General features: G+C 36.2%; 1 non-coding gene across 1 annotated transcript; it reads left to right on the forward strand.

The window, feature by feature from the left end:
• Positions 1-409: 409 nt before the first annotated feature.
• Positions 410-516, forward strand: LOC137760302 (U6 spliceosomal RNA). The gene has a single exon (XR_011073266.1). It is a non-coding gene; the product is annotated as a U6 spliceosomal RNA (small nuclear RNA).
• Positions 517-19,475: the final 18,959 nt, after the last annotated feature.

Consider the following 19,475-nt stretch of genomic DNA (forward strand, 5'->3'; position numbering starts at 1 on the left):
ATCCTCATATATATGGTCAAATAATCTTTGACAAGGGTGCCAAGATCATTCAGTGGGGAAAAAACAGTCTTTTCAACAAAAAATGGTAAAATTGGATAGCTACATTTAAAAAAAAAAAGGAAGAAACTCTTAGAAGAAAACATAGAGGGAAAGCTTAATGACATTGGATTTGGCAATGATTTCTTGGATACAATACCAAAAGCACAGGCAACAAAAGTAAAAATAGGTAAACTGAATGACACCCAAATTTTAAAATTCTATTCATCAAAGGACACAATCAGCAGACTGAAAGGCAACCTACAGAATGGGAGGAAATGTTTGTAAATCATGTATATTACAAGACATTAATATCCGGAATATATAAAGAACTCCTACATGTCAACAACAAAAAATAAAACAACCCATTTTAGTGTTCGTTTCGGCAGCACGTATACTAAAAATGGAACGATACAGAGAAGACTAGCATGGCCCCTGTGCAAGGCTGACATGCAAATTTGTGAAGCTTTCCATATTTTTGCAGAACACTCTTTGACATAAATCACAGCAAGATCCTTTTTGACTGACAGGAATGGGAATAAAAACAAAAATAAACAAATAGGACCTAATTAAACTTAAAAGCTTTTCCACAGCAAAGGAAACCATAAACAAGATGAAAAGACAACCCTCAGAATGGGAGAATATATTTGCAAATGAAGCAACTGACAAAGGATTAATCCCCAAAATATACAAACAGCTCATGCAGCTCAATATCAAAAAACCAAACAACCCAATCAACAAATGGGCAGAAGACCTAAATAGACACTTCTCCAAAGAAGACACACAGATGACCAACATGAAAAGATGCTCAACATCACTAATTAATAGAGAAATGCAAATCAAAACTACAATGAGGTATCACCTCATTGGTCAGAATGGCCACCATCAAAAAATCTACAAACAGTAAATGCTGGAGAGGGTGTGGAGAAAAGGGAACCCTCATGCATTGTTGGTGGGAATGTAAATTGATACAGCCACTATGGAGAACAGTATGGAGATTCCTTTAAAAACTAAAAATAGAAATACCATATGACCCAGCAATCCCACTACTGGTCATATACCCAGAGAAAGCCATAATTCAAAAAGACACATGCATTCCAATGTTCATTGCAGCACTATTTATGATAGCCAGGACATGGAAGCAAACTAAATGTCCATCAGCAGAGGAATGGATAAAGAAGATGTGGTACATATATACAATGGAATATTACTCAGCCATAAAAAGGAACGAAATTGGGTCATTTGGAGAGACATGATGGACCTAGAGACTGTCATACAGAGTGAAGTAAGTCAGAAAGAGAAAAACAAATATCATATATTAACACATATATGCAGAATCTGAAAAAATTGATATAGACGATCTTATTTAAAAAGCAGAAATAGACACAGACATAGAGAACAAACGTATGGATACCAAGGGGGAAGGGGGTGGGTGGGATGAATTGGGAGATTGGGACTGACGTATATACACTATTGATACTATGTATAAAATAGATAACTAATGAGAACCTACTGTATAGCACAGGGAACTCTACTCAGTGCTCTGTAGTGACCTACATGAGAAGGAAATCCAAAAAAGAGGGGATATATTTATACGTATAGCTGATTCACTTTGCTGTGCAGTGTAAACTAGCACAATATTGTAAAGCAGCTATACTCCAGTTTTTTAAAAAAACCATTTAAAAAATGAACAAAAAACTTTGTTATGGACTGAATTGTGTCCTCTCAAAATTCGTATGTGAAGCCCTAACCTCCAATGTGATTATATTCGAAAATGGAAATAATTAAGGTTAAATGAGGTCATAAGGTGGAGCCTTGATCCAATACAACTGGTATCATAAGAAGAGGACACACACAGAGGAAAAGCCATGTGAGGACACAGTGAGAAGGTGACTGTATACAAGTCAAGAAGAGAGTCCTCACCAGAAACTAAATTTTCCAGCACCTTGATCTTAGACTTCCAGCCTCCAGAACTGTGAGAAAATAAATTTCTGTTGTTTAAGCCACCCAGTCTGTGGTATTTTGTTATCATGGTCTGAGCATACTAAAATAGTTGACATTTGAACAACACAGGCTTGAAATGTATAGGTCCACTTATACAGATTTTTTTTTCAATAGTAAATACTACAGTACTACATGATCCACAGTTGGTTGAATCTGAGGACAGGAGGAACTGTATCCTTAAATAGACATTTCTCCAAAGAAGATATACAAATGGCCAATGAGCACATGAAAAGATGTTCAATATCACTAATCAGTAGGGAAATGAAAATTAAAACCACAATGAGATACCACCTCATACCTCTTAGGATGACTACTATAAAAAAATATAGAAAATTACAAATGTTGGTGAGAATATGGAGAAATTGGAACCTCTGTGTACTGTTGGTGGGAGTATAAAGTGGTATAGTTGCTATGGAAAACAGCATTGTGGTTTCTTAAAAATTAAAAATAGAACTACCATATGATCCAGCAATTTCACTTCTGGGTATATACCCAAAAGAATTGAAAGCAGTGTCTCGAGGAGATATTTGTATACTCATGTTCACAGTAACATTATTCGCAATAGCCAGAAGGTGGAAACAACCCAAGTGTCCATTGACAGATGAATGGATAAAGAAAATGTACTGTAGACATAAAATGGAATATTATTTTGCCTTAAATAGGAGAGAAATTCTGATACTTGCTACAACATGATGAACCTAGAGGACATTATGCTAAATGAAATAAGCCAGTCACAAAAGGACAAATACTGTATGATTCTACTTATATGGGGAGCTTAGAGTAGTCAAATTCATAGAGATGGGAAGTAGAACAATGGTTACCAGGGGCTGGGAGAAGGGGAGAACGAAGAGTTATTTTTTAACGAATATCGAGTTTATGTTTGGCAACATATAAATAGTTCTGGAGATCTGTTGCACAACGATGTGAATGTCCTTAACATTACTGTACTATACACTTAAAAATAGTTCAGATGGCAAATTTTATGTTATACATTTTACTACAGTTAAAAATTTTAACTTAAATACAAATTTTGAAAAAAATATATAAAACAACAGTTTTTAAGGCACTGGATATCAGGCGACAAAGGACAGTGATTTCTGAGAGACTGGAAATAAACAAGATGAGCCCTATGAGTGTCCCAGCTTATTGTATTTTGAATCGAGAGAGACTCCAGGCCATGGCACAGGGAGGGGTAACTAAAGCCAACCCCAGCTGACTCTCTGAGTTGAGGAGATAGAACTATCAGTCCAGGGAGATCAAGGCAGCTAGAGCTGCTAGACTAAAGTATCAGAGAAGAGAGAGCTTCCCAGAGAAAGAACACCACAAATATGCAGAGGATCCCCCTCAAGTACACAACAGAGTAGTGATCAACTCATACATACAAGGAAAATACCTGAACCATTTAAAATGAACCATTTAAAATGATGGGAATGAACAGGGCCTGGCAATCATGAAAGGCTGGGAACAATGCCTCTTGGCTAAATATTCACATGGAGCATTAGGTAGAGCAATCATAATGGTCTTCCCTCAGTTATGGAGAACAACTCATCCTAGATTAAGCATTGCTGTAGACCTTCCTAATAAATCATAAAAGCAAGAACCAAAAAGATCAAGCTGTTTCTGAGTAAGTTAACTGCATTCTATATCAAAGATTAAGGAGATTTATAGGTATACAAAAATATCCAACACCCAACATTCAAAGAGGCAGGAAAACACAAACCATAATGAGGAGAACAGTTAATATATCAAAACTGACCAAGAACTGACACTAACGCAAAGAAATACATTAAAAGTTATATAAAAGAAATACATAAAAGTATTAGCAAAGAAATACAATAAAAGTTATTACAACTGTACTTCACATTTCAAAAAGTAGAGATACAGAAGATATAAAAAAAATACCTAAGTCAAACTTGTAGAAATAAAAATTACAATGTTTGAGATTTTAAAAACACACAGGATAGGATTAACAGCAAATAAAATATTTCAGAAGAAAAGATTAGTAAACTTGAAGACATTGCAATAGAAACTACTCAAAAGAAAACACAGAAAGAAAAGGGGAAAAAATTAAGAGTATCAGCAAATCTGTGCCCACAAATCTGATAACCCAGATGAAATACACCAATTCCTTGAAAGACACAATCAACCTTAACTCACTCAAACAGAAGTAGATAACCTGAATAGGTCCAGAGGGCTAATATGCATATAATTTAAGTCACCAAAGGACTGCAGGGTGAGAGGAAACAAAAAAATTCTTGAAGAAACAACAATCAATTTTTTCCAAACTTGATAAAAACTGTAAAACCACAGATCCAAGAGGCTCAAAGAGCTCAAACACACACACACACACACACACACACACACACACACATTTACCACCTCTGAAGAAAACTGCACCAATGCATATTATAATAAAATTTATCAAAACCAGTAAACAAGAGAACTATTTAAAGCAACTAGAGAAAAAAAGGCATGTCATGTTGAGAGGAACAAAGATAAGATGACATAGATTTCTAATCAAAATTAAGGCAATTAAGAAGACAGCAGAGCAACATCATTAAAGTAATTGCAGAAAACCCTGTCTATACCCAGTGAAAATATTTTTCAAAAGCTAAGATGAATTAAAGACAAAGGCTGAAGGAATTCATCCCAGCAGACCTACACTACAAGAAAAGTTAAAGGAAGGCTTTTAGGCAGGGAGAAATAACACCAGATGGAAATCTGAATTTACACAAAGGAATGAAGAGCAACAGAAATGATAATTATATGGGTAAGTACAAATGATTTTTTTCTTATTTTTTGAAAATCCTTAATAGATATTTTACTATTTAAACAATAATACTAATATATTCTGGAGTTTAAAACATAAGCAAAAGTAAGATGCAGGATACTAATAACATAAAAAATAGTAGAGAAAAAATGGAAGAACATTATTGTAAACTTTTTATACTATACATGAAGTGGTGTAATAGTACTTGAAGATAGACTGTGATAACTTAAAGATGTGTATTATACACCCTAAGACAACTACTAAAGTAACAAAACAAAATGTATAGCTAATAGCCAACTAATGTGAATGATATAATTCATTCATTCACATTAGTGAACTATTTAAAAATTTATCCAAAACAAGTCAGAAAAAAAAGAAAAAGGAAAAAAAGAACAGATGAAAAACAGAACGCAAAGAGCAAGATGATGAACTCACATGTAACCACATTAATAAACACATTAAATGTAAGTGGTCTAACATTAATATTCAGGGATTGTCAGATTGCATTTTGTAAAAAGGAAGACTAGACTATATATACTATTTACAAAAAACACACTTTAAACATGAAGACAAGGCCACCATCACCCTGATACCAAACCCAGACAAAGATGTCACAAAGAAAGAAAACTACAGGCCAATATCACTGATGAACATAGATGCAAAACTCCTCAACAAAATACTAACAAACAGAATCCAACAGCACATTAAAAGGATCATACACCATGATCAAGTGGGGTTTATCCCAGGAATGCAAGGATTCTTCAATATACGCAAATCAATCAATGTGATACACCATATTAACAAATTGAAGGAGAAAAACCATATGATCATCTCAATAGATGCAGAGAAAGCTTTTGACAAAATTCAACACCAATTTACGATAAAAACCCTCCAGAAAGTAGGCATACAGGGAACTTTCCTCAACATAATAAAGGCCAAATATGACAAACCCACAGCCAACATCGTCCTCAATGGTGAAAAACTGAAACCATTTCCACTAAGATCAGGAACAAGACAAGTTTGCCCACTCTCACCACTATTATTCAACATAGTTTTGGAAGTTTTAGCCACAGCAATCAGAGAAGAAAAAGAAATAAGAGGAATCCAAATTGGAAAAGAAGAAGTAAAGCTGTCACTGTTTGCAGATGACATGACACTATACATAGAGAATCCGAAAGATGCTACCAGAAAACTACTAGAGCTAATCAATGAATTTGGTAAAGTAGCAGGATACAAAATTAATGCACAGAAATCTCTTGCATTCCTATACACTAATGATGAAATTCTGAAAGTGAAATTAAGGAAACACTCTCATTTACCATTGCAACAAAAAGAATACAATATCTAGGAATAAACCTACCTAAGGAGACAAAAGACCTGTATGCAGAAAATTATAAGACACTGATGAAAAAAATTGAAGATGATACAAATAGATGGAGAGATATACCATATACTTGGATTGGAAGAATCAACATTGTGAAAATGACTATACTACCCAAAGCAATCTACAGATTCAATGCAATCCCTATCAAACTACCACTGGCATTTTTCATAGAACTAGAACAAAAAATTTCACAATTTGTATGGAAACACAAAAGACCCCGAATATTCAAAGCAATCTTGAGAAAGAAAAACGGAGTTGGAGAAATCAGGTTCCCTGACTTCAGACTATACTCTAAAGCTACAGTAATCAAGACAGTATGGTACTGGCACAAAAACAGAAACATAGATCAATGGAACAAGATAGAAAGCCCAGAGATAAACCCACGCACCTATGGTCAACTAATCTATGACAAAGGAGGCAAGGATATACAATGGAGAAAAGACAGTCTCTTCAATAAGTGGTGCTGGGAAAACTGGACAGCTACATGTTAAAGAGTGAAATTAGAACACTCCCTAACACCATACACAAAAATAAATGCAAAATGGATTCAAGACCTAAATGTAAGACAAGACAATATAAAACTCTTAGAGGAAAAGATAGGAAGAACACTCTTTGACATAAATCACAGCGAGATCTTTTTTGATCCACCTCCTAGAGTAATGGAAATAAAAACAAAAATAAACAAATGGGACCTAATGAAACTTCAAAGCTTTTGCACAGCAAAGGAAACCATAAACAAGACGAAAAGACAACCCTCAGAATGGGAGAAAATATTTGCAAACGAATCAACAGACAAAGGATTAATCTCCAAAATATATAAACAGCTCATGCAGCTCAATATTAAAGCAGCTAACAACCCAATCCAAAAATAGGCAGAAGACCTAAAAAGACATTTCTCCAAAGAAGACATACAGATGGCCAAGAAACACATGAAAAGCTGCTCAACATCACTAATTATTAGAGAAATGCAAATCAAAACTACAATGAGGTATCACCTCACACCAGTTAGAATGGGCATCATCAGAAAATCTACAAACAACAAATGCTGGAGAGGGTGTGGAGAAAAGGGAACCCTCCTGAACTGTTGGTGGGAATGTAAATTGATACAGCCACGATGGAGAACAGTATGGAGGTTCCTTAAAAAACTAAAAATAGAATTACCATATGATCCAGCAATCCCACTACTGGGCATATACCCAGAGAAAACCATAATTCAAAAAGATACATGTACCCCAATGTTCATTGCAGCACTATTTACAATAGCCAGGTCATGGAAGCAACCTAAATGCCCATCGACAGACTAATGGATAAAGAAGTTGTGGTACATATATACGATGGAATATTACTCAGCCATAAAAAGGAACGAAATTGAGTCATTTGTTGAAGACGTAGATGGATCTAGAGACTGTCATACAGAGTGAAGTAAGTCAAAAAGAGAAAAACAAATATCGTATATTAACGCATGTATGTGAAAGCTAGAAAAATGGTACAGATGAACTGGTTTGCAGGGCAGAAGCTGAGACACAGATGTAGAGAACAAATGTATGGACACCAAGGGGGGAAAACTGCAGTTGGGTGGGGATGATGGTGTGCTGAATTGGGCGATTGGGATTGACATGTATACACTGATGTGTATAAAATTGATGACTAATAAGAACCTGCAGTATATAAAAACAAACAAACAAAAAAAAACAACTAATACTAAACTTTCTTTGGGTTATTTGTATGGAAATATGTTAATATAAATGTTTCAGACATTACATGAAATTTCTAAAAATCTTATATGTTCTGGTATAATGTTATAAGACATAATTCTAGTTATTAGTTTAAAATGTATATCTCAGAAATAACTAAATTTCCTTGTCAATTGCATTATTATGAACTTTCATCAAATCTTTAACCGTGGTCATTTTTAAGTCTTTTGTCATTTACAGACAGTTCTGGGTGTACTCTGATGCTTTCGCAAAAATGTTCCTATACAAGGGTTTCATCTTCAAGGAATTCATGGAAAAGACTGACAAGTACAGGTTTCTGGTAATTGACTATACTGCTGAACTGAATGAATAAGCATTTTCAGAACTCCAATGGAAAACTGATGAATTCATAAAAGTGCTAACAAAAGATCAAGATGGAAAAAAAATTAATTACTTGGGACTGAGTGAACTGATGAGGATGATTTTAATTTTTGTGACTTTCTGTTTGAATAAAAATAAAAGAAAATCCCACAAGGACTCAGAGGCAAAAAATATACAAACCAATTTTCACTGCAAAGTAAAGGAGCTGTTACAGTGGAGGATTACTGGACTGAATGTCAATATTATGACATAGAATGAGTGTGTTTCGTGTTTGGTAATTGTAATCATTGTTGCTTTTGTTGTGGTCATCCCTTTACAATGCTTGGTGTCCGTTTACTTATCTCTTGTAAAAATAAAATACAGTCTGTGTGTGTGAGTTGTGAAAAAAAATGCAAAATGCAAAAAAAAAAAAAAAAAGACAGTATGGTACTGGCACAAAAACAGAAACATAGATCAATGGAACAGGATAGAAAGCCCAGAGATGAACCCACGCACATATGGTCACCTTATCTTTCATAAAGGAGGCAAGAATATACAGTGGAGAAAAGACAGCCTCTTCAATAAGTGGTGCTGGGAAAACTGGACAGCTACATGTAAAAGAATGAAATTAGAACACTCCGTAACACCATACGCAAAAATAAACTCAAAATGGATTAGAGACCTAAATGTAAGGCCAGACACTATAAAACTCTTAGAGGAAAACATAGGCAGAACACTCTATGACATAAATCACAGCAAGATCCTTTTTGACCCACGTCTTAGAGAAATGGAAATAAAAACAAAAATAAACAAATGGGACCTAATGAAACTTCAAAGCTTTTGCACAGCAAAGGAAACCATAAACATGATGAAAAAACAACCCTCAGAATGGGAGAAAATATTTGCAAATGAAGCAACTGACAAAGGATTAATCACCAAAATTTACAAGCAGCTCATGCAGCTCAATATCAAAAAAACGAAAATCCCAGTCCAAAAATGGGCAGAAGACCTAAATAGACATTTCTCCAAAGAAGACATACAGATTGCCAACAAACACAGAATGCTCAACATCAGTAATCATTAGAGAAATGGAAATCAAAACTACAATGAGATATCATCTCACACCGGTCAGAATGGCCATCATCAAAAAATCTACAAACAATAATGCTGGAGAGGGTGTGGAGAAAAGGGAACCCTCTTGCTCTGTTGGTGGGAAAGTAAATTGATACAGCCACTATGGAGAACAGTATGGAGGTTCCTTAAAAAACTAAAAATAGAACTACCATATGACCCAGCAATCCCACTACCGGGCATATACCGTGAGAAAACCATAATTCAAAAAGAGTCATGTACCAAAATGTTCATTGCAGCTCTATTTACAAAAGCCAGGACATGGAAGCAACCTAAGTGTCCATCAACAGATGAATGGATAAAGAAGATGTGGCATATATATATAATGGAATATTACTCAGCCATAAAAAGAAACGAAACTGAGTTATTTGTAGTGAGGTGGATGGACCTAGAGTCTGTCATACAGAGTGAAGTAAGTCAGAAAGAGAAAAACAAATACCATATGCTAACACATATATATGGAATCTTAAAAAAAAAAAATGGTCTTGAAGAACCTAGGGGCAAGACAGGAATAAAGACGCAGACCTACTAGAGAATGGACTTGAGGATACGGGGAGGGGGAAGGGTAAGCTGGGACAAAGTGAGAGAGTGGCATGGACATATATACACTACCAAATGTAAAATAGATAGCTAGTGGGAAGCAGCTGCATAGCACAGGGAGATCAGCTCGGTGTTTTGTGACCACCTAGAGGGGTGAGATAGGGAGGGTGGGAGGGAGGGAGATGCAAGAGGGAAGAGATATGGGGACATATGTATATGCATAACTGATTCACTTTGTTATAAAAGCAGAAACTGACACACCATTGTAAAGCAATTATACTCCAATAAAGATGTTTAAAAAAATAAATAAATGAATAAATATGAAGACACCAATTAATTAAGAGTAAAAAGATAGGAAAAGATATAGCATGCTAACACATGGTCAAAAGATAGCTGAAGTGGCTATATTAATATTAGACTATATTTAATATTAGACAAAGTGGATTTCATAGCAAAGAATATTACAAGAGCAAAATACCATTTCATAATAAAGGAGCCAATTAATCAAAAGAACATAACCACCTCAAACAGTTATGCACCTAGTATCAGAGTTTTAAAATACATAAAATGAAAACTGATAGCACTGCAAGGAGAAATAAACAAATGTACAATCTTAGTCAGAAATTGTAAATCCCTCAATAATTAATGGAACAGCTAGATTGAAAATCAGCAAGAATATAGAAGACTTGAACAACACTAACAACTTGACCTGATTGATATTTACAGAACATTCCATCCAAAAAACAGGAGAATACACATTCTTCTTAAGTGCACATGGAACATTTACCAAGATAGACCACATTCTGGGCCATAAAACAAGTCTCAATAAATTTAAAAGGAATCAAGCTATAAAAAGTGTGTCTTGTCACCAAAATAGAATTAAATTAAAAATCAGTTGTAAAAAGATCTCTGGAAAAACCCCAAATATTTGGAAACTAAATATCCCACTTCTAAGTAACCCAAGGATCAAAGAAGAAATTGAAAAGACTTTAGAAAGTATTTTGAACTGAATGAAAATGAAAATACAACATATCAAAATCTGCGCAAGTCTGCTAAAGCAATATTTAAGCAATATTTGGTGGGAAATTTATAGCACTAAATGACTATGTTAGGAAGTAAAAAAGGCTTTAAATCAGTGAGTTCAACTTCCCCTAGTATAAAATTAGAATAAGAAGAGAAATTAAACCCAAAATAAGCAGAAGAAATGAAATAATAAAGAGTGGAAATCAATGAACTACAAAATGGAAAAAGAATAGAGAAAAATGATAAAAGAGAAAACTAGTTGTTTGAGATCAACAAAATTGATAACTTCTAGCCAGATGGATTAGGGAAAAAATAAATTTAAAAAATTACCAAAGTCAAAAAAGAGAAAGGTGAGATTATTATGGATTCTATAAATATTGAAATGATAGGAGAATATTATGAACATTTTATGGCAATAAATCTGAAAACTTAAATGAAATAGACAAATTCATTGAAGGACACAACCACAAAAACTCAAGAAAACAGTTAAGAGACTAGCTCCCAATATAGTTTAGAAATTGAAACTGTAGTTAAAAACTTCCCACAAAGAAAACCCTAGGTCCACAGGGCTTCACTTGTGAATGTTATCAAACATTTAAGGGAAAAAAAATACAGTTCTATACAAACTTTTCCAAAAATTGAAGAAGATCAATGTTTTCCAATTCATTCCATGAAGCAAGCATTACCAGACACCAAGACCAGAAAAAGACATTATGAGAAAAGAAAACTATAGACTGATAACACTCATAAACACAGGTTTTTTAAAAGTCTAAACAAATTTTAGCAATTTTAATCTAACAATATACTAAATAGATAATATATTATGACCAAATGGATTTTATGCCAGGAGTTCAAGTTTGGTTTAATGCTTGAAGAACCAATCAATGTAATTAACAATATTAACAAACTAAAAAACGGAAACCATAGGTCATTTACATAGATACAAAAAGCATTCAAAAATATTCAATACTCATTTCTTATTTTTAAAAAACTCTCAGAGGGCTTCCCTGGTGGCAAAGTGGTTGAGAATCTGCCTGCCAATGCAGGGGACACGGGTTCGAGCCCTGGTCTGGGAAGATCCCACATGCCGTGGAGCAACTAGGCCCGTGCTCCACAACTACTGAGCCTGTGCGTCTGGAGCCTGTGCTCCACAACAAGAGAGGCCGCGATAATGAGAGGCCCGCGCACTGCGATGAAGAGTGGCCCCCACTTGCCGCAACTAGAGAAAGCCCTCGCACAGAAACGAAGACCCAACACAGCCATAAATAAATAAATAAATATATAAATAAACCCAAAGTTTAAAAAAAAAAAGAGTACATCTGAGAAGAGTTTTAGAATTACAATGGTCATTTTAAAAAAAACTCTCAGAAAAGTAGGAATGTAAAGAAATATACTCAATCTAATAAAAAGCATCTGCAAAAAACTACAACTAACACCACACTTAATTGTGAAAGACTGAATGCTTTCCTCCCAAGATCAGGAATAAAAGAAGGGTATCTGCTCTCACTACATCTATTAAACACTGTTGTGGAGCTTGTAGCCAGTGCAATAAAGCAAGAAAAATACATAAAGAACATCCAGATTGGAGAGGAAGAAGTAAAACTGTCTTTATTTATCTATGTGGAAAATTCAAGGAAATCTGCAAAAAATGTATTAGAACTAATGAGTGATTTAGGCAAAGTTGCAGGATACTAAATTAATATACTAAAGCAATTGTATTTCTATATACCAGAAACAATCAAAAATTTTAAATACCATTTAAAATAGCTTATGCAGAGTTATTATTTAATGAGTAAATAATTCCTATCTGGGATAATGAATAAGTTCTTGAAATCAATAGTGGTGATGGTTACACAACATTGTGAATGTACATAATCCCACTTAAAAAGTTTAAAATGGTAGATTCTATATTATGTGTATGTTACCACAATAAAAAAATCAAATCTAAGAAAATAAAAAATAAAATAGCATAAAAATGTGAGATACTTAGGGGAAATTCTGACCAAAGATGTACAAGACCTGTACACCAAAAACTGAAACATTGCTGAAGAACCTTTAAAAGACCATAGTAAATGGAATGGTACACCTTGTTACTGGGTCAGAACACTCAATATTTTAACATGTCAATTCTCCCCAGTTTGATCCACATATTCAACACAATCCAAGTAAAAACATCAGGAAGGTTTTTGTACAAATTTGGTTAAGGTAATTCTAAAAGTCATATGGAAATGTAAAGGAGCTAGAATTCACATACACACATACACACACACACACACACACACACACACACCTGAAAAGGAAGAACAAAGTTGGAGAGCTAAGACCACCTGATTTCAAGAATTGTTATAAAGCTACATTAATCAAGACTGTGGGGTATCAGCATGAAGGTAGCCACAAAGATCAATAAAACAGAGGATAGAGTTGAGAAATTGACCCACACATATATGGGTTTTTGACAAAGATGCAAAGAACGCAGTGGAGAAAAGACAGCTTTCTCAACAAATGGTGCTGGAGCAACTTGATATCCATATGCAAAAAAACAAACTTGTATCTATGCTTGTCACCATCTACAAAAATTAACTCAGGCCTCTCACCTCTGAGATGGCCCACACTCTGTCTGTGGAGTGTATTTCTCCCTTGGCCGCTCTCACTTTCCCAGATGAGCCCAGGCCCTGAGACCACTCTTGCCTTTTGAGATGGACTGCATTCTTCTATGGAATGTGTATCTCTCTAAATAAATCCACTTCTTACCTATCAAAAAAAAATTAACAAAAATGGATCATAAATCTAAATGTAAACCCTGAAACTGAAAAACATCTAGAAGAAAACATAGGAAAAAATCCTTGTGGCCTTGAGTTACACAAAGACTTCTTAAACCTGACATCAAAAGCATGATCTATAAAATAACAAATTGGTAAATTGAACTGCATCAAAAGTAAACATTTCTGCTCTTTGAAAGACACTTTTAAGAAAATGAAACAACAAGCCATACATACACAGAGAGAAAATATTTGTAAAGATATATTTAATAAAGGACCCTCAAAACTCAACAATAAGAAAACAGCTCAATTTTTTAAAACATGGGCAAGACATTTGAACAGACTCTTCACCAAAGAAGATACACAGATGACAAGTAAGCACATGAAGAGATGCTCGACATCATAAGTCATTAGAGAAATGCTAATTAAAACCACAATGAGACACGCTTTAGAATGGCTTAAACTAAAAAGACTGACTATAACAAGTGTTGATGGAGATGTGGAGGAACTGGAACTCTCAAGCTGGCAAAGTTAAACATACACTTACCATATGATCCAGCCATTCCACTCAAAGTTGTTTCCACTCAAGAGAAAAGGAAATATATATATATCCATACAAAGGCATATACACAAATGTTCACAGCAGCTTTGCTTGTCATAGCCAAAAACTGGAAACAATGCAAATGGCCATTAACAAGCCATCCACAAACAAATAGTGATATACCCATGTAATGGCACACTATTCAACAATAAAAGGAAATGAACCTTCTATATAAGCAACAACATATATGAATCTCAAACTAACTATGTTGTGTGAAAGAAGCCAGACAAAAGAGTACATACTATATGATTCTATCTATCTAAAGCTCTAGAATGTACAAGCTAAATTATAGAGACATAAATCAGAATGGTATTGCTTGGGAGAGGGAGACATCTAAGAGGGAGTGATTACAAAGGGTCAAGAGGACATATATATGTCCCCATATATCCTTTGGGGACAATGGATATATGTTCACTATCTTGATTGTGATAATAGTTTCAAGGGTATATACATATGTCAAAGCTTACAGAATTACATACATTAAATTGTGCAGTTTACTATATAAAAAACATACCTCAAACTGATTAACAAATTAAGTCACAGTGGAACATATTAAATGACACCAGAAGAACACAATCCACAAAATCCAGATTGTGAAAAACTCTATAAGTAAATTGCCCAGTTTCTTCAACTAATAAATTGCAAGAAAAAAGAAAGAGAACCACAAGGAACCTTATGTTAAATAAACCAAAGAGATCTATCAACTAATTATAATAATCCTGATTTGGACCTGATGCAGATATCCAATTAGAAATGTGAACACTGACTGGATATTTCATGATATTAAGAAAGTATTTTTAATTTTTTAAGTATAATAATAATGTAGTTACATTTTTTAGAGTCTCTTAGAGATTCATACTGAAATACTTATGGATAAAATCACATGATGTCTGAGATTTGTTTCAAAATATTACAGGAGGGGAATAATTGAAACAAGATTAGCCATGAATTGACAACTATAAAAGCCAAATAATAGTTCATTATGCCTGTGTTTCTCAACTTAGTTTTTCATCATCATCCCCCTAAAAGCCTTTTTAGACATTATTTTCTAATCACTCCTCCACCCCTGAAATTTCAGTATCAAGGATATACTGTGTAGATATCTGTTTATGTGCATGGCCCTTTGGAGGACCACACATTGCAATAGTTCAGATTTATTCATCCCCTCCCTACGAACGAATTTTTGCCAACTTTTGACCCTCCTCTTCATCCTGGTTGAGAATGCATGCATTATACTATTCTGTCTACTTTTGTATATGTTTTTAAGTTTCTATTTAAAATGTTTTTAAATAATTTAATTTTTTAAGAAAGAAGCAAAATAAGAAGTATAATTGTTCATCTAAGAAGACAGTGGCCAGGGAAGAATCCATGGAACCAGCTTCTGAGTTGACTGGAACCAGGATTCAAGTAGCACCAAGAGTAACTTGTCAGTTGAGAATCTTGTGGTGACACCTTAAACCACTGAGGAGACTTATGGCTCCCCAATCTATAGAATCCATAGGGAGGGTTGGCTTCAGGGAGGAACTGATCCACTAACTAGATCCAGAGTCTTTGCTCATACCTCCTCCATAATTGTCAACCTCGTCCCAGGACTGGCTTACTTGCTGAGCCCAAGATGGACACTCACTAGGAAGCTATATGCTTCCTAGTTCTTATCCAACAGGAAAGAGAAACTGTGCCCCAGCATTTAGTTAAGGTCCTTAATTCATTCTGACTGAACCAGCTTTGGTACTGCCCATCTCTGGCAATTTCTATAGTGGGGGAATGGAATGTGCTGAGTGGCCTAACCCAGGCCAAGTGGCCCCCTCTGGAGTCATGGGGTGGGGGCACTCGGTGTTTCCAGAGCCACATGGCTCTCTAAATGAAAATCAGGGCTTTGGGAACAGAGAAAGGGAGAAATGTCATTAGGACCTCCTATTTTCCTTTGTTTCTATCTGCATGTCTGTCTAATTCTTTCAGTTCTCAGGGTGAAGAATGTGTCTTTCAGATAATAGTTACACTATGCTAAGGGGGTAAACAGGGCTGTCAGCTCCAGTTTTTTTTAAATCCCAGGAAAAGAAGTGATCGCCCCGGTTTGGGTCACATACTCATGCCTGGCACAATCACTGTGGGCAGAGAGATGGGATACATGCCTGGCAACAAACACCCACCCCAGCCAGGTAGGGTGCTAGATTTACAGCACCTGCTTGGGTAGACAAGATGATAGGAGTCCTCTCAATGGTAATTACAAGGCAGGGTTGTTGTGACAACATACATGAGGTTTCCTTTCCTCTTTGGCAGTGTGTCTGTAATAGCTTATTTCTTTCCCAACCCCCATCCCTATCCTGCTCCAAATTTGCCAAACTGAAGAGCAGATCTCGGAAAAAAATAAAACAAAAACCCTTGGGTGAGTTCTGTCTAAGCAGGTTCTGGCTCCCCATGTACATCTCTCTCATTTAGAATAAACAGATCAGAGCAGAAGGTGTTTTGGGTGTGCCACCACGTCCCTGAGACTCAGATTTCTCACCTGCCAGCTGGGGTTAGTAATAGTCCCTATCTCAGAAAGTAATTATGTATGATATGAACTGAGTTGATGCATGTAAAACAGTTCTGAGCATACAATAGGCACTTAATAAATGGTAACCATTACGTTCCATTCCATACTTTTAAAAAAAACAGTCAAAAGGGAATCTCACTAAAAATAAATTGTCCAAGAATGTTCCAAAGCCTCCCCCATGGCCAGGAAAAGACCGTATCAGTTTTTTCCCAGGAAGCACCTGTCGCTGGGGTGTCACCCTCCAGTGTCCCCACCTGCAACTCTGCACACCCAGGCTGAGTCCCCTCCACCCAGTTTCTCAGAGCTCGGATTTGCACATTTGCCTCCCACCACCTCCCTCCCCACCCTCCAGTCATCTGTGCTGCCCACCCTGGCAAGCTGTCTCCCTAACACCTCACCTACTCACGGCTTCATTATTTTATTCCCCACCTTTATTTCTCACTCAGTTAGGAAGGTGGGAGCAGGGATAATCACACAAGGCAGGAGACCTTAGGAACTGGCTGGAACTAGCCCCTGCCCCCTGGTGCCCTGTCCTCTACCCACAGCTCCCATAAGCCCACCCTCTGGCCCTCTGGTGCCCCCCTCTTTCTCCCCACCCCTCTCCCATCACCCTCACACCGAGTAACAAGTACTCTCCAGTCCCCACCTCTTTCCCCTCCCCCTCCACTTCCCAAGGTTGCTCATAAAGTCAGGCTAAATTCCAGACCCTCAACTCCAGCAAAAAGCCCAATTCTGTCTGGCAGGATGCATTAGCTGGAAGACACATTCCCATTCTCTGAAGTGGGTTGGGGGAGGGTGCAGTAGGAAAACCACACACTGAAACCCGTGACCCTCTCCTGCTCCAGGCTCTTTAGTCCTGTGACCTTGAGACCACCTATTTATTCCCTCTTCCCCCAAAATACTTTTAAGAATATAACAATACCAAGCCTTACTTCATGTGTCTCTTTCCCCTCCTGGGAACTACAAGGGCAGCACAGTGTAGTGGGGATGTGGCTTAATCCTTTATAGACTGCGTGACTTTGGACAAGTTTCTTCACCTCTCTGAGGCTCGGTTCCCTTATCTGTAAAATGGGGATGATCTGACACCCACCTCACAGGCTTGCTTTTAGGAGCAAAGCAATCATAGGATGATGGGAACACACTTTGTCAAGCTGTTGGTTGTTACAAAGGAAGGTTGCTTCAAAGGAGGGTTTTGAAAGAAACATAATAGAATAAAAAGGTAAAGGACACTTCTGCTTCCAGCAAGATGAAGAACGGAACAGATTTACTATCGCATCTGACACAACCAAAAAATAAAACCCCCTGAAAAACAAAAAACATGGAACAACAGTTTTCAAGACAGTGGGCGTAAGGCAACAAGGGGTAATGATTCCTGTGAGAGGTAGAAAACAAATGAAGTGAGCCTTACAATTGCCCTACCTCACTGCCTGGAGAGAGAATCCAGGCTCTGGTGCGGAGAGTGGGAAGGAAGGCAGAGGTTGGTAAACAACTTGAGTTGAGGAGACAAAGCTGAGAGCTGGGAGAGACTAGGGTGTCTTCAGTATGCAGTGCAGAATACCCGAGAGGAGAGAGAACCCGGAAAGAGAACTCTGGACGTCTCTGGAGCCTTTAGTAGAGTATAGAGCAGTGCATGCAAGACCATGAGGAAACTACCTGAGGCCCAGGAAAGCACATCCAGAGGATTAGAGGGACAGGTCCTGGTCCTCACATGGGGCTGGGAGGACCTGTTCCTACCAGCCAGACTACAGAGCTTGGGTAGAACACTCACAGTCTTGCCTTCATAATGAGGAACGATGAACACTTCACTCTACACGCTCTGCTCCCATTAGCAAATCTTGAAAGCAAGATAACAAAAAATAAACTACTAATTTAGCTGCTTTCCAAAGTAAAGCTCAAGAATATTTTTAGAAATATTAATATAGCCAGCAACCAACAAGGTAAACTTCACAGTGTTTGACATCTAACAAGAGGTTAATAGGCATGAAAAGAGGCAGGAAAATATGACCCAAAATAAGGAGAAAAATCAATTAAAACCAACCTAGAATTGACACAGCTGTTAGAATTAGCAAAGACATTAAAACACTTAATATATTTTAATATATTATATTATAATATATTGCATTATAATATATATTTTAATATAATACTACATTATAATATATTATATTATATATTTAAAACATTCCATATTCCAAAAAGTTAACTGGAGCCACGGAAGATATATTTTTTAAACAACCCCAATTTTTAGGGAATTTTTAGAGATGAAAATTACAATGTCTGAGATGAAAAATATACTGGGTGGGATTAACAGCGAATTAGTTATCGCAGAAGCAAATATGCCTGAAATTAAACACACAGAGAAAAAATAAATTTCAATAATTAAAAAAGTACTAGTAAACTATGGAACAACTGAAAAGGCCCTAATATATATGCAGTTGGAGTTTGTGAAGAAGGGGGTGGACAGAAAAATAGTTAAAGAAATGACATCCAAAATGTTCTAAATTTGATGAGAATATAAGCCCACAGATTCAAGAAGCTCAACAAACGCCAAGAACTAGAAACAGCAAGAAAAGTACACCAGGACACATCACAATAAAATTGCTCAAAACCAGTAAACAAGAGAAAATCTGAAAACAG

This window comes from Eschrichtius robustus, chromosome 2, assembly GCF_028021215.1.
Source record: "Eschrichtius robustus isolate mEscRob2 chromosome 2, mEscRob2.pri, whole genome shotgun sequence".
NCBI classification, from domain to species: Eukaryota; Metazoa; Chordata; class Mammalia; order Artiodactyla; family Eschrichtiidae; genus Eschrichtius; species Eschrichtius robustus.